Source organism: Gallus gallus, chromosome 4 (assembly GCF_016699485.2).
Source record: "Gallus gallus isolate bGalGal1 chromosome 4, bGalGal1.mat.broiler.GRCg7b, whole genome shotgun sequence".
NCBI lineage: Eukaryota > Metazoa > Chordata > Aves > Galliformes > Phasianidae > Gallus > Gallus gallus.
Genome location: NC_052535.1, coordinates 36220328 through 36235104, shown reverse-complemented (window position 1 = coordinate 36235104; position 14777 = coordinate 36220328). Strand labels below are relative to the sequence as shown.

At 36.9% G+C, this 14777-nt stretch overlaps 1 protein-coding gene across 6 annotated transcripts in view; it reads right to left on the bottom strand.

Moving 5' to 3' along the window:
- GRID2 (glutamate ionotropic receptor delta type subunit 2) overlaps positions 1–14777 on the bottom strand; it is a 696754-nt gene that overhangs the window by 375551 nt on the left and 306426 nt on the right. The gene's annotated exons all lie outside the window — the stretch shown is intronic.

Genomic DNA, 14777 nt, shown 5'->3' with positions numbered 1-14777 from the left:
TTTGGAGATTCTTGACTGTTAGCTTGTAGCAAGCACTGTCAATAATCCATGTCATTCTGAGAGGTGTCAATGTATTAAAATGCTTCCCACTCAGCCATATAGCACAACAGAGTGCAACAGCTGTGAATGAGCCACTGTGTCAGTATTAAGTGTACTATCATGGTCAGAGAATCCAAAGGAAAATTCAAGTTTGTAAATTGCTGGCAAGATAAAATGCAACATCTCGTTCAGACACATATGAAATTTCCCTGTGTAAGTTTTAAAAGCAGAGTTCCTCTTTGTGTTATGGGAATTAGCTTTATGATCTCCCCACTCACTTACGGCAGCAGAAACAGACCTGTAAGGAAGGATTTGGGAGTTTGCTATGGGAAAAGCATTGAGAATTTACTGGTAGGTAGGCTTGTTGTTTTTCATTTGTACTTTCAGTGAAATGATGAATTGTTTTTAATCCTTTTATACTTAAGCACCCAAAAGGCACTTGCATTTATCTTGCAAAACTTCAGCTAAGTAATTTTTCTTTCCCTCAAGACTTCCTTTGAAAAGCATCTATACTCCTAAATCTCTCTTGCTGCCTCCCTTCGAGCATAAAAGGAAGCGTTTGCAAATGGCTATATACACAGTAACTTGTGCCATTTTGACTCTCAGGGCTTCCAGAAGCTACAGAGAGTAATATTTCCTGACACTAAACAGGATTGATGGAGTCACTCTATATCAGCAAAGCATACCCATGAAACTAGCACAGGGTTCTCTGCCAGCATCAGGTTTATAGAAAGTTCAGGTTGACTGTGCTCATGGCAAGTTGTTATGTGCCTTTAACTAGTCCTACTAAAGGAAGACACTGAATGCTAGGGTACATGCATGGAGCATGCTAAAAAAACAAACAAACAAACAAACAAACAAAAAAACCACAACCAAATAAGAACATTTAGCATGCTAAAAAGTCACTCCTGCAATGTCTGCACATACACTAAGATTACAGCTGCAATTAGGTAAGGCAAATTAGATTGTAAGAGACAAATAACATTCCAAGAGAGGATTCAGGAATATTCAGAGATTTGCCTCTCTGAGTCGTCTTTGCCATTTCTGAACACAAGAAAAGCAGCTGTGTAGAACAGTCTTTTCTATGAGAAAATACTGGGTTAGTCCTGGAGTGCCTCTTTCACACTTTTTCCCATCCAATTTACTTTTTTATATACTAATTTAATATGTCACTTTGCACCATCAGAGGACTCCAATAAATCTTAAAAATACATACGACACCTCTAATAACATTTTCCTTCCTCTTTTAGACAGATGGTCACACATTACAGTCTACTGTGTTTAGATTCAGGCAAAAACTAAATAAAGCCTGTACACTGTACTCACTTTAAATAGCACCCAATCTTACCCAAGGTGAGACATCTAGGATGAGGCAGTCCACAAGATACAACATGTCAGAGCACAGGCAACATTTTTACCAAATCTACACCTCACACTGGGTTAGTGGTTTGCTTTGATGAGTACCATTATTTCAGCCTCTGTGTTTCCTTATAATAAATTTCACACCAAGTCTTTCTGTTTAATTTTATGCAAGCCACAAACAAATATGTCACCTCATTTTAACTTGCAGATATTTGGTGTATGAGAATAATGCAGAAAAGAAAGTGAGTTGCCAAAAGCAGTTTGTCAATGCTAGACTGTCAGAAAACATGTTAAATTAGAAGTTTGTATAGTTTCTCGTCTCACATAACGAAGCAGAGAACAGCTCTGGCTGCAGGGCTATTCTAATACAGAAAGATGTGTTTTAATAATGGATGCAAAGCATTTTATCAGCACAGTGAGGAGGAATGAGGGTGTGAAGATGATGAATGACTTAAAATTCTGCAGGGGGTTTCTACTGATGCAGTTGTTTAGAACGATGCCATGCTCTGTCACACCACTTTCTCTTTCCCCAGGCTATAATGAAATGAGTGCAGCTAGGGAATCATAACCTCATGCAGGAGTATGGCATGGTCTTATCTATCTTTGCGATCTAGTGCTTTACTATCTGCAGTCATGTAGCATCAGAAGATGAATTTCTTGAAAAGAATGAAATCAGAGACTAATCCCTTTGCCTGCAAGAAATGCAGTTTGGATTAGCACAACGTGACCTTTTCACTGCACTCTGACAGACAGCCTACTTAGGATACACCCATTTTGTTTCAGACTTTCAGACTCCTTATCTGCATGCTAAAACACTAGGATCTTTCTGTTAACTACCTCAATGCTAAATATTGAAGGGACTAATTAGTTTTATTTACCATTCATGAGTTCACTACCATTGCCATAACATTTTTGTCCTATACTTAATATAAATCTCCTCTCTTTTAGTTTGAATACAAGTATTAAAAGTAGCTGAACTCCCTACATGTGCACATATTCTGTTTAAGACCAATTCATACCACTTCCAATGGTTCCCAGAAATGCATATTTACATTTTTCTTTATCTAGAATCCAACTAGAATGAAAAATACTGAAATTTAAAACTTCATCTAGAAGTCTCTAAAAGCGAGATGTGGAAATTTGAATCCCACACTTCTCTTAAAGGAATCCTTCTTAAGAGAACACTCACTCATGCGATACAGGGATGTTTATCCTATGTTAGCAGCAACACTTTCATATTTATTATACAGAATTCATAAAGTTTTAAATTGTTGTTGTTTTTGGTTGATATATTTTTTTTCCCTTTTCATCTTCTGCTAGCAGGAGATGAGATGTATAAAACAAAATTCAGACAATGATGGTAATGTTGCATTACACACATTTCTGTTTTAAATCATAGGAAAGGGGATGGACTTTCACACCAACATCAAATAAATCACTGAATTTTCTTTCCCCAGTTTATTTTTACTCATCATTTCTTAAGGAAAGAGTATGTTGCTAACTTTTCGTATGAATATTCCACAGATGTTCCAAGTAAACAATTGAAAAGATCCAAGACTAATTACTTTTTGAATGTGCAATCAATCAAGCAATTTCACCTACAGTACCTTGGAGCATGTTGCAGCCTTAAATGATGCATGCAGCACTCCAAACAAAGAATGAGCTGCAAATGCTGTGACTGAAGTACATGGGCAGTAGACAAAGTGTTGAATCAGAAGAAAAAAAATGATGCTGTCATCAATCCTACTCAGCCCTCCATAGGCTGTAAAACACAGGTACGCCAAGTGTTGCGTACAATGTATATCAGATGTCAGGGACTTCACACAGCACACCATGAAATGCCAGTATTGCTGTCATTGTACAGTGTCCCATTCAGCAACCAGTTGCAAACTGGAGAGAACCAGCAGTTCCTCTGCCACAAACCACAACTACTCTACCACACCGCACATGAAGTATCCAAGAAGACACTGTCATAGAGACAACTAAAAAATATTAGATTTAACTGAGATTTAAAATTAAGTTGAATTGCAGTTGCAAGACCAAGAACCCACAGTACAAGATGCTATATAAATGGCTCAGAGACAGAGAAAAATTGTAACACAGGGAGTGTGAGCTTAGATATTAGGGGGAAGTTTTTCACACAGAGGGTGGTGACACACTGGAACAGGTTGCTCAAGGAGGTTGTAGATGCCCCATCCTGGAGACATTCAAGGCCAGGCTGAATGTGGCTCTGGGCAGCCTGGTCTAGTGGCTGTCGACCCTGCACATAGCAGGGGGGTTGAAACTAGGTTATCATTGTGGTCTTTTTCAACCCAGGCCATTCTATGATTCTATGAGTGGGACACACTTTGCTGCTATTGCCAAATAAGAGAAATTTCCATTGCATCTGAGCTGAGATGTTAAGACTACATCTTGGCCCTCCTGAAGGCAGGAGACACAGTCCAGTGCCACTTCTGTATATTTACCTAGCAGAAAGAGTGTGATCAATGCTGGTCATGCTTTTGAGAGTCTAAATGGCTACAGTCAGTCATTTGCTGACTGAATACATTGAGCTTTACTGACGTTGATCAGAGGGAAGAGGTAGCATCATTTGATCTATTGAACTGTTAAAGGTCACTTATTGCAGATTTTAGAAAAGTATCAGCTTGTATTAGATTCCAGAGATTATAAGGATGTGTTGACAAAGGGCGCATTTATTAGAGGAGACCTAATTGCATACTTAACCTTAGGTACATTCTGCCTTAATGGCAAATGAAAATATGCAAAGCATTTTCTATTTTTCAGAGAAAGGGTCAAAGGCAACAAAAGAATAAAACTTGGAATAGAGAAACCTTCTCTTCTCCCATTTCATCATGGCTAAAGTAACCTCATAGTGCCCTCACATTAAAATATCTGCATACTAATAAATAAGATGCTTCACAGAAGAGGACCTCTGTTCTCCCCAGTCCCAGTTGTCCCACTCACAGCCCTGCATATATACTACATTCTTATGCATCTCTACGGCAAAACAACCTGTTACAACTGGTGGACAATATTTGGTAAAAACGGTGTTACATTTAACATGTTTGCACCCTTCTGTTTCCATTTTGTTGAAATTCCAATCAAATCTTTCCTCTCCTCCAGTATGCAGTAAAGCAAAATGTCACACTGTGGAGAACTGCCTCCAATTATCTCCAATTAATGACTACTTGCCTCAGAAGCTGCTAAAATCATAGGTGTTACAGAGACCTAAATTGTCCTCTGAGACTTTTGGGGGAGATGATAAAGGACTGCATATTGAAAAATCATTTTAAATAGTGAAAATAAACAAAAGAAAAATCACATTCTCTCAAGAAGGGAAACCAAACTGGGAGAAAAAGTACAACACTATTTTTGCTTCTGCTTGGAGCTGGTCACTGTGACCAATCAGCCCGGAATTGAATACTCATTCCAGAATCAGCTGTGGTTTGTGAAGTTGCCTATGAACTGTTTCTGGGGGAAGTGAAGGGGAGAAAAATTTGACTCACAGTCAGATCCATCTCTGCCCAACCACAAGGGACAAGAGTGAGTACACATGAGGAAATTTAATGGGGAGGTACTGTGAAGATCAAGAATTTTCCTCCCAGTGTGAAAGAGTAGAATGTGAAGTGTTTATGTACAGAAAAGATCCCGTGCGCTCCTCGTTCTGAGAGTGAGGATCAAGTCAGTGACCAAACAGAAATGAAAACAAAAACTGCAGAAAAACAACCTGTGAAGCATTACCAGCTATGATGCAGGGCAAAACAGAAAAAAAACAGCAAATGTGAGGAAGCATGCGTATCTCCTTGGTTTCACAAATCAGTGGTTCCCTGGGAAGATGAAACCCTTGCTACTTTGGCTTAAGGCAGCTTCCAAAATCCTTGATGAAAGAAGCCTGAATACAAGTCAAAAAGGGCCAGCATGGAGGAAGGGGAACAAGCACGCACAGATTTAGATATTTAGCTAGCTTTATCAATATTGAGAATTTTTCCAATCTTATTAACATGTGCTAAGATTTTGTCCTCAGAAGATAATGAATTTACTGAAGAAATGGTGAAAGGAAAAAAAAAAAAAGCCACAGCAATTTTGTTGCCGTGTTTCCTCTAGCTTCGCTCCCTGCTTGTGCATGGATTGCAGGAGCTCAGCAGGAGCATCTCAGTGTGAATGTGCGATCACACACCCTGCTGAGGTTGCCAGCTGCTGAGCAGGTGTGCTGTGCTTGAGCCCTCCTCCCTCAATGCTGGAAACTCAATGATAGAGAAACGTATTTGCCACAGTCGAACATTGGAGTCACAGTCAAAGTTTTAAACAACAACAATATATATATATAAACATAAAATAGCATAATACATATAACAATACAGCAAAAACACTTAAGATGCCAATGATTTACTGAAGTGTGTGTTTTTTTTTGTGGCAGCCATACTAGAATTAATGCTTTCTCTTCTTTTGTATGACTGTTAGGAGAATTATACAGATTGAAATTTCAGAATATGATAGAAGTTGTATTTCTGCATTCTCACAAGGGTACGAAAGTAAGGAAAACAGTAAAAATAAGAAGATAATATGAAATAGCAAAAATATTTGAGCCTCAAATAGTGTTTTGTATTGTGAAAATACAGTAAAAATACTATGTTATTCTAGGAGAAGTTTAATAAGCAAGCACAGATTTTCCATCACTATTTCAGATGGAAAACTGGGGAAGAGAAGCGGGATTCTGAGGTCAGACAGAGACACTCAGGTCTCCAGCGTCTGTCCTTTTAAATCTCTGCCCATGTGATCATTACCCAATACTAAACATTTACTCCTTTATCCTGTCTTTTGAATTTCCACAGGGAAGAAAAAGTTTGATTGCTTTTAACAGACTTCTGATACAGTTGGCTAGCTTGTTTTTCTTAAAGGATTATCTGTCACTTGCATTTATTCTTGTAGATTTTATCAGCGTTGTTAGTTACCTTTTCCATTTTGTCCACATATCCTTCCAAGTTTAGTATGAGTGGATAGACAGAACATTTAGTTTAAAAGTAAAAGTATGGACTATTTCCAAGATGGGGGTTTGGGGGGGAATATAGACTGTAAAGCTCTTTATTAATGATCCATGCATTATTTATCACTTTTATGAAACCAGTCCAAACTGCTCATTAAGATCTGATGAAATATTAAGGTATTCTGAGAAAGGTGTAAAACTGCCCACACAGAGGAAAAATGGTAAGGTTTTAGGAACCATAAAAGAATACATGAAAAAAAACAGAACAGTGAAAGGGGATTAAGAAAAAAAATTACTTAGAATAATTAAAATGTTGACAAGTGCCAAGGCTGGAACTGCAGCTTATTTGCAAAATCTTAGGTTCCTATAAATAACCACACAAACAAACAAAATCTACTTTTGGCAAGGTCCTAATCCTCTAATTACCTGAATGTTCATTAAATAGAAAAATATGTTCTTTGCTATATAAAAGCATATTCTAAACATTCTTGGATTTATGACAGTACTTCTGAATCTGTTCAATCATAAGATATTTTCTGAATGAAAGCATGACCATATACAACTTGTTTCACAGACTGAATGGATGGTTGAATAAAAGGAAGATGGACATTTCTCAAAACCTCTAGAGTTCCCAACAAGATGGTCCACAACAGAAGAAAAGGTTTATCTGTCTGGTCCTTTCTCCCTCCTTCAAGTCCTTTTAAAATTTCTCCCAAAATAAAGCTAAATTCAGAACCAACCCCAAAGTGGTTAAAAAATGAGATTACTTCACAGTTAAAATGGCAGAACGCTTTTATACCAACTAGGTAAACTGAGCTCATAGTTTGTATCTGCTGATAACCACGTGGGTAACTTCTTTCAGTTGAACTAATTTAGCCCTCTTTCCAGGGGTCAGTCTGAATTGTGGATCTGATTTTGAGGAACTGCAGTATTTCACAGCCAATTCAGTTGAAGTAATATTGCAAAATCAAAAAATCTCCAATCCAGGAGGAATTAAAAAAAAAAAAAAGCTTTTACATTGACACATTACTATTTGTGGAATACCTAGCTATACTGCACCTTCACCTTTTGTTTTACTGAAGAGAAAGTACTAAAGAATAGCATTTATCAATTTCTCTTTCTGCTGGGTGCTACTTTCTAGGTTTTTTTTAATTATTATTCTCTCGATGTTTTCTTCTTGCTTATGTCCAGATTCTGCTACTAGTATCTATGTTTTACTTTTTGTCACACAGCTGGGTACAAAGAAGTGCATCAACAGAAACAGAGCAACTACACCACTCTCATATAAATGCCCTGCAGTATTAATCTATATAAATTTGCTTGTAGCATTATTGAATTCCAAGATACACTTTAAAAGACATCTGCTTTTATTGCAAACTTTTGTTACATGGAGACTGTATTCAGGCTAATTAAAGAGGCTCCTAGAAAATTTCTGCTTCCATGCAGTAGAAGAGTAGATACACAAAACTTTCAGGAGAAAACTTTTCCACAGAAATGAATCATTATATCCCATATGATTTTTAAGATCGTGAACAATGTCCTACCATGTGTGCCTCTCTTTCCTTATGGATAACTGTTACTTAAATCTAACTTGAAGAATTCTATGAATCATTAATTTAAAACTACTTTGACTTACAATCACTCAACACATGTAAATTCAAGGATAACAGCTCTGACCATGAAAATATGCTGTAGAATATCTTTGAAGCTCAGTCAATAAGTCAATCAGTCAATAAGGATACTAGCCTCTTCAAGCTATTTAACAGTAAATTGCAAAAACCATTCAATATCACAGCTATATATACTAAGTTGTTTTATGCACAAATCTGTCAAGGTCATTTGTTGCTATTGCTAATACAAGAAGCCATTTCACTATGAATGTTATTAATTGGAGGATTAATCAGTCATACAGCAATGCCTAAGAAACTTCTTCACAAACTTTACAAATTTAAGGGTCACCTCTCCAAATATTTAAGGATAATTAATTCTTTCCTCAGTTTATAAATCTCTCAAGGACATTAAGTCAGGCCCCAGTCATCAACTTATGAGGAATTTCTGCCTCCAAGGAGAAAATCACTTCATACTTTTCAAGCACCAAATAACTGTTGGCTGTTTCTACTCGTTTGTCCTCGAGAGGTTATTTTGCATGTTTAGTCAGAAACCTTTACTATGTTTTCACAAAATTAAGTAATTCACTAATTGCCATTTTAGTTTGTTCATGAAAAACTGAAAAAGCATCAAGTGTGGCAAATGACTTTTAGTCTATGCTTCATTTCCAGGTGAACAGACCCCAGAAATTGCCAAAAAAGTAAAAATAATAATAATAATAAAAAAAAAAATCATTTATAGTTTTAGAAAATTCAGTTTATCTTACTTTACCTACCTTCACAGAGTGTTGCATTGGGACTCAGCCCTTTTTAAAGGGGGAATCACAAAAACAACAAAACTCATTGCTGACAGATTCAAGAAATAGCTGAGAAATTAGAAAAAAGAAATTTGGCCTACCATTTCAATTTCACTAGAATTTGGAAGATTCTAGCAAAAAAATCTGAGATCACAATGCAACCAGAAGTCCCTAGAATTGAACAATAACAATTTAGGATGCAAAAAATGATAATATTCATTTTTCTACAAGAAACAATTCAGTATTTTATTTCCTTCTGAAGGCTACTAAATTTGAAACAATAAGAGTAGAGATGTTAAACAGCAGTGTTAAATTCCAAATCTTGTGTTCTGAACTACCACCCTTCAGAAGAGAGTAGCTTGAAAATCTAACCCAAAAGAGATCATTGGGCATGTTTTAAGACTTGACAAGTTCTTTACATTGGGACTTCTAGTACTGCTGTGAGAGGTGAGCAGCTTTGAAGGATGAGGAAGAATAAAAAACAGAAGTGATTTTTAAGCTGCTCACATGCATTTTTTAAAGTAATAATAAGAAAAAATTTGAAAATTGACATAGATTGTTTTTTCAAAAAGCATCACTAAAGACTTACCTGAAACTACTTATAGTAAAATGAATAGGCTTGGAATTAACACGTACTATGAGTCAACAGGAAATTCAGATGTAACTAGGATGTAACCATAGTAAAATCTGAAAAGATCTGTGTTTTTGTATTTTAGTAATCCATCCAGAGCCTATTGTCTTTCCACATTCCTCTCACTTTTGCTATTAATGAAAACAGAAATGAAAAAACACAACACACAGTATTAGGTCAAATAATAGGAAGAAGAGTTCTAGTTTATAAAGAATGAAAAATTTAGCAGTATTAGAATGATTTATTTAAAATTATCCATACTCTTGCAGAGAAATTGTTTATTGAAGCACCACTCTTATTTTTTTTTTCACTAGAACAATGTACTTCAACTAGAAGGCACAAACCTGATTCAATTGTTGAGAATGTAAACCTATAATTATAGTTCATGTTTTCTCATGATGTCAGTAGGTGTTGGGTTAGTACCTTTGGAAATTTCAATTGTTGGATTTCACCTTCCCCAGAAGTGAGACATCAATATGCACAGTTCATTAGCATTAGCAGCATTTATCTAATATATGAAATATATCTAAGATAAACAGTGACAATTTTATAATTTATAACATTTTGTACACATATCCATATCTGCATATACACGTATACAAATATAAATATATACACATGCCCTGAATGCACTGTCATGTATTTCCTGTTGTATTTTTTTTAAGACTATGCAGCTGTCATTCAATTCGAACTCAGGCAACAAAAAATGTCTGTCAAACTGTTACACAGACCATTTTTCTTCTACTGTTTACTCTTGCCTGTAACATCACAACCAATTCAATAGATGCACACTTTAAAAGCCGGAAGTATGAAAAATTGCCTATTTCTGTTTTCTTTTCCCACTCCCCACCCCTGTCTTGTATGTATCACAAATGCAAGCCAATGACTCTTGTGGATGACTTTAAATAACCTCCTCCTTTTCCTTCATGCAGCTAAAGAAAAAAAGGAGTCAGAGATTAAGGCAAAGAGTAGGAAAGCAAAGCATTGATGCTGCCAGCAGGGATCATCTGCAAGTAAATCTCTTCTCAATAAGGCTCTATGTGAAATGGGACAATTGGCCCAAACTTGTTCTGAGACATAGTCTGTCCAGGGAGATACAGTATAAATGTAAAATAGGTATTATCTAGATGGGACAAGTGCTCAAAATGGTGCTTTTCTTTGGTTTTATGCCTACAATCCTTTTTCGAGATCTACACCTGCACTCAACATGGTAATTTATCTGCTATTTTGGATAGGAACTTCACTACATGAAGCTCTACCTCAAACAGAAATGATACTGGCAGCACTAGGCTGCTCTTCTTGGCCTGCTTCAGTGTATGACACCATGACATAAAGTGCCTTTTTACTCTAAGATTTTTTTTTTTCTTCCCATTTCACATCTACTTTTTATAGTACTTGATGAGTCACAGCAAGACAGACGACTTAGATAAATTGGATCATAGCCAGTAAAAGTCATCTCACAGCTGTTCTCTACCTCGGCAAAAGAAACCCTTTATCATAAGATCTGTTAAAATAAGCTGTCAATAAAAATTCCCCATATTTATCTGAATAAGAGTTGGCGGCAGGAAAGGCCAGTAGCAACAAAATCAGAGATAAGATAGTACAGCATCAGTCAGTTCTCAGGGAAAAACAGAATCAAACCACACACACTGCTTTACATTCAATATGAATTAGGCAAGAGATAATATAGGGGGAAATTCTTAGCAATTGTAAATTACTTGAGCTCTACTGAGCTTTGCTTATTCACATCCAACAGAAACACAGGTTTCGCTCTTTGGAAATGAAAGGTTTTCCTTGCTGGGTGGTTCCATGCAGCCATATACAAATCTTCCCTGTGCAACCCCTGCAGGCAGTACCTAGCTTATTTGCAGGCAAGAAGCAAAGCTGTAATGCCTTGGATGCTCTAATTAAATGAATGCTCTAAAAATATGAGAGAACATAATTTTCTCCATGTACTACACAGCCATGGTAATAATTTTTACAGTTTGCAAAAGCATTAATATGATGCTTATGATGGAAACAAGGCAAAGTAAACTGTCCAGCTAGAGGCTGAGATAGGATTTCCAATGAGATTTTCAAATCTGGCTGCAACATCTAGGTTGTTTTTTTCCTCTTCTCAGTGGTCCACTGTTGATCACCATATTGATCTCCTTTCAGACTCCATATGTTTTAAACAGAATAGAAAGCTGGCTGATGTCTATTGGCAAGAAGGCACTCCATTGTCTCACACTGATCTACTAAGAACAAAAAGATGTTCAAAACAATCCAGCACAAGGCACTACAATTGAGGGAAAACTAATTACTTCTCCGAGGTGTGAGAATACCTCTTCTACTTACAGAAAAGTACTTATAGCGTGTCCAGAATTGTATCACAGCTATCTAGCTGAGAGCTAGGTAGAGGCAAAAAAGTTACCCTCAAAGTGCTAGGTACAAAAAGAAACAGTTTCAGCCCGGAAAAGTGCCTTGCTGTCTTGTATAAACTTTTGAGGTCTCAGCATCCAAGTAACTTAACTGCTCCACACATGCCTCATACAGACAGTTCAAAATGGGTCTTTACAGGGAAGAGGAGGAGTCCCAACTCTGTATAATGCAAATGTGAAAAATGCCTCTTTGCACAGACACCTCACGGGCTTATTACTATGGTATGCCCATCATTCAGTCACCACAGAGGACTAGCTTGCATAGCTTCCAGCTGCACACCCACTTCAGACAAAGACAAAGCAATGGTTGGGATCTGCTCTCCTTCACTGAGGACCACAGAGAATCACAAGCATTTTTGATCAGCTAGGTTGTTAGTACAAAAAAAGAAAAAAAAAAAAAAAGTTTCACTTGCACTGAAGTTAGCATCTAACTGAAGCCATATTCTCACCATACTCAGAAACAAGATTTTCACATTTGAAGCTTGACTATAAAACATTCATAGGTGGTGTTGGTTTCTGGTATTTTCCACTGCCAAGAGGTAGGGGGCTTGAAGAAAATGTGAAACTCAGGTCAGCTGTTTCTGGTCAGAGCAAGTTGAAGCTGCATCTCTCACTGCCACCATCTGGCTACTTCCCAGGGTTGGCTGAGATACTCCCAGTTTCTCCCACTGACAGTCATTCTTTATTTTAAGTAAGTAAATAAATAATTAAATAAGAATTGATTATTTTGAAGGGTAATGACTGTAATTCTACCATCCTATTTCCACTGCCTTTAAAGCAACCAAGTGTTTGATCTCTGCATTTGTCTTTGGACTTCTTGTTTAATACTGCAACCCAGACATGGTTTAGAACCTTTCTGTATCCATTTCTGAAGAGCTTCAGTACAGTTCGCTTTTGTTCATCACAGATTACTTTCTCTAATCACTGATCTGAACCCTTCCCTTTCTATGCATAATCCTTACTTGAAGGGGGAAAAAAAAAAAAAAGCTTTTTTTTTTTTTTCTCCTCAGTTGCTATATTGTCATACATTTTATTATTGTTCTGTGAATCAATATATTTTGCTTTAAGGCATTTTTCTTCACATTCTTTTAACCATCAATGACCAGAATGTTCATCAGTAGCTGTGGGACACAGCAGAGAGAACAAAATGAAGCACTAGGCTATGTACAGCTTCTTCTGGGAACAAAGAATCAGATCCAATAAAGGACTTTAATCTTAACTTTCCATTGACAGTGTCACAGAGCATGAACAGCATTCAGGATCCTATACTGGAAATCAGCAGATTTTATGATTCCACCGACAATACAAACTGAGCAAGAAGCAGCCTCATGTCCACAGACTGAGGGCACAACTGCCAAAAGTTCACCAGCTGAAGTGTGCTGAAATGGTGTCAGTCCTTGTCACACTTCAGCTTCCATGCGAGCCACCTTGAAATGACACAGACTGCCAGTCACATCAGTATCCTTGTCCTTATGTATTCTCTGTTTGTCCAGGCCAACATAACAAGGCTTAAGATTTTGTAGGAAAACACATCAAACGATGGAAGAAGTGTTAGCAGTGCTGGCTATTTCTTATGCAAGGGAAATAAAGACTACCATTGGGAATTCACAGAGAGATAAGAAGAGCTGTTGTTTCATTCTCACTTTTCTGCTGGATTGGGCTTGGTACCTACCAATGGGAAAAATGTCTGATGCAGCTTGCTGAATAAGAAGGTAGGGGCATTCAGAACAGCTTCTGAAGGAGGTGAAAAGCACTGAAAATCAAGATTTACACTGTAGAGGAATAAGTGTGATTCCATACTTAAGGCATTAGAGAATTCATATGAAAAAGTCATCATAATCCTTCCACTGCTCACACACATCATCCAACATCTGATTATATGGGAAGTCTACAGCAAAGTCATAATAGCAGTCAGGCCTCCCAGGTTCAGTCAGCACTGCTTTCCATGCATTACCACTCTACCCCACAGACTCTCAAAAGCCCTTCAAAGCCACTTCTCTGCTGGTTTGAGTTGTTTCCACTCTTAGCGTCCAGGAGACTCCTTGTAATGACATTACTCACCATTCATTTTGCCCAGTAAAGGCTTGATGGTCTTATTAAGCAAATTTTACAAATAGCATACTGGAGAGAAACATTATGTCTTTGAAGTATACAGCATTTCCAGCAAATGCTTTTCATTGTGCAGTACTCTTTCTACTTCATAATTAAAACAACTGAAAAGTAATCTGTTTTTTTTTCTTTTTTTTTTTAATACTCAGGGCTTCTTAACCCTTATCTTTCTGTATGATTAATAACAGCCTTTCATATACGTAGCGCTATTACATGAAAATTTTCATATTAAAAATATGAATTGAAACTTTACACAAATGGGTAGATATTTTCAGTCTGTATTATTCATATAGGAAATAATTAACCTTCCCAACTGAAATTTGGTATGCACCAAAGTTGCTGATGGGAATAGTTCTTATACTGATAAAAAAGTAAGTTTTACTGCAGATGGAGAAAACACGTGATAGTCATTTCAGTCACCAAGCTTCTCCAGGCATCTTGTCCGCTAGACACAGAGAAAGGTGCTTGCAGCATTCTGTTTCTTATGATTATTACATTTTAGTATCATGGAAGTTATGCTTACATATAAATGTGTGTATTTCTGCATGTATTTCCATAAGTGGTAATATGAGCTATCATCTCTATTATCTATCTGTAGAAAAATAAATTTTGTTCCTCATGTTAACACCTTCAGATACTTCTATCAAAACAATAACTCCTGTTGACCACAAGCTAGCACATGATATAAGGAATACCTAAGCGTGTCTGTCACTCATATATAAAGATGAAGAAAGATACTCATATACAAAGATGAAAAAACCCTCCAGGCTGTAGTAAATGATACTTTCAGAATAAAAAGGCACAAGAAACACTGCAAGAGCACTACCT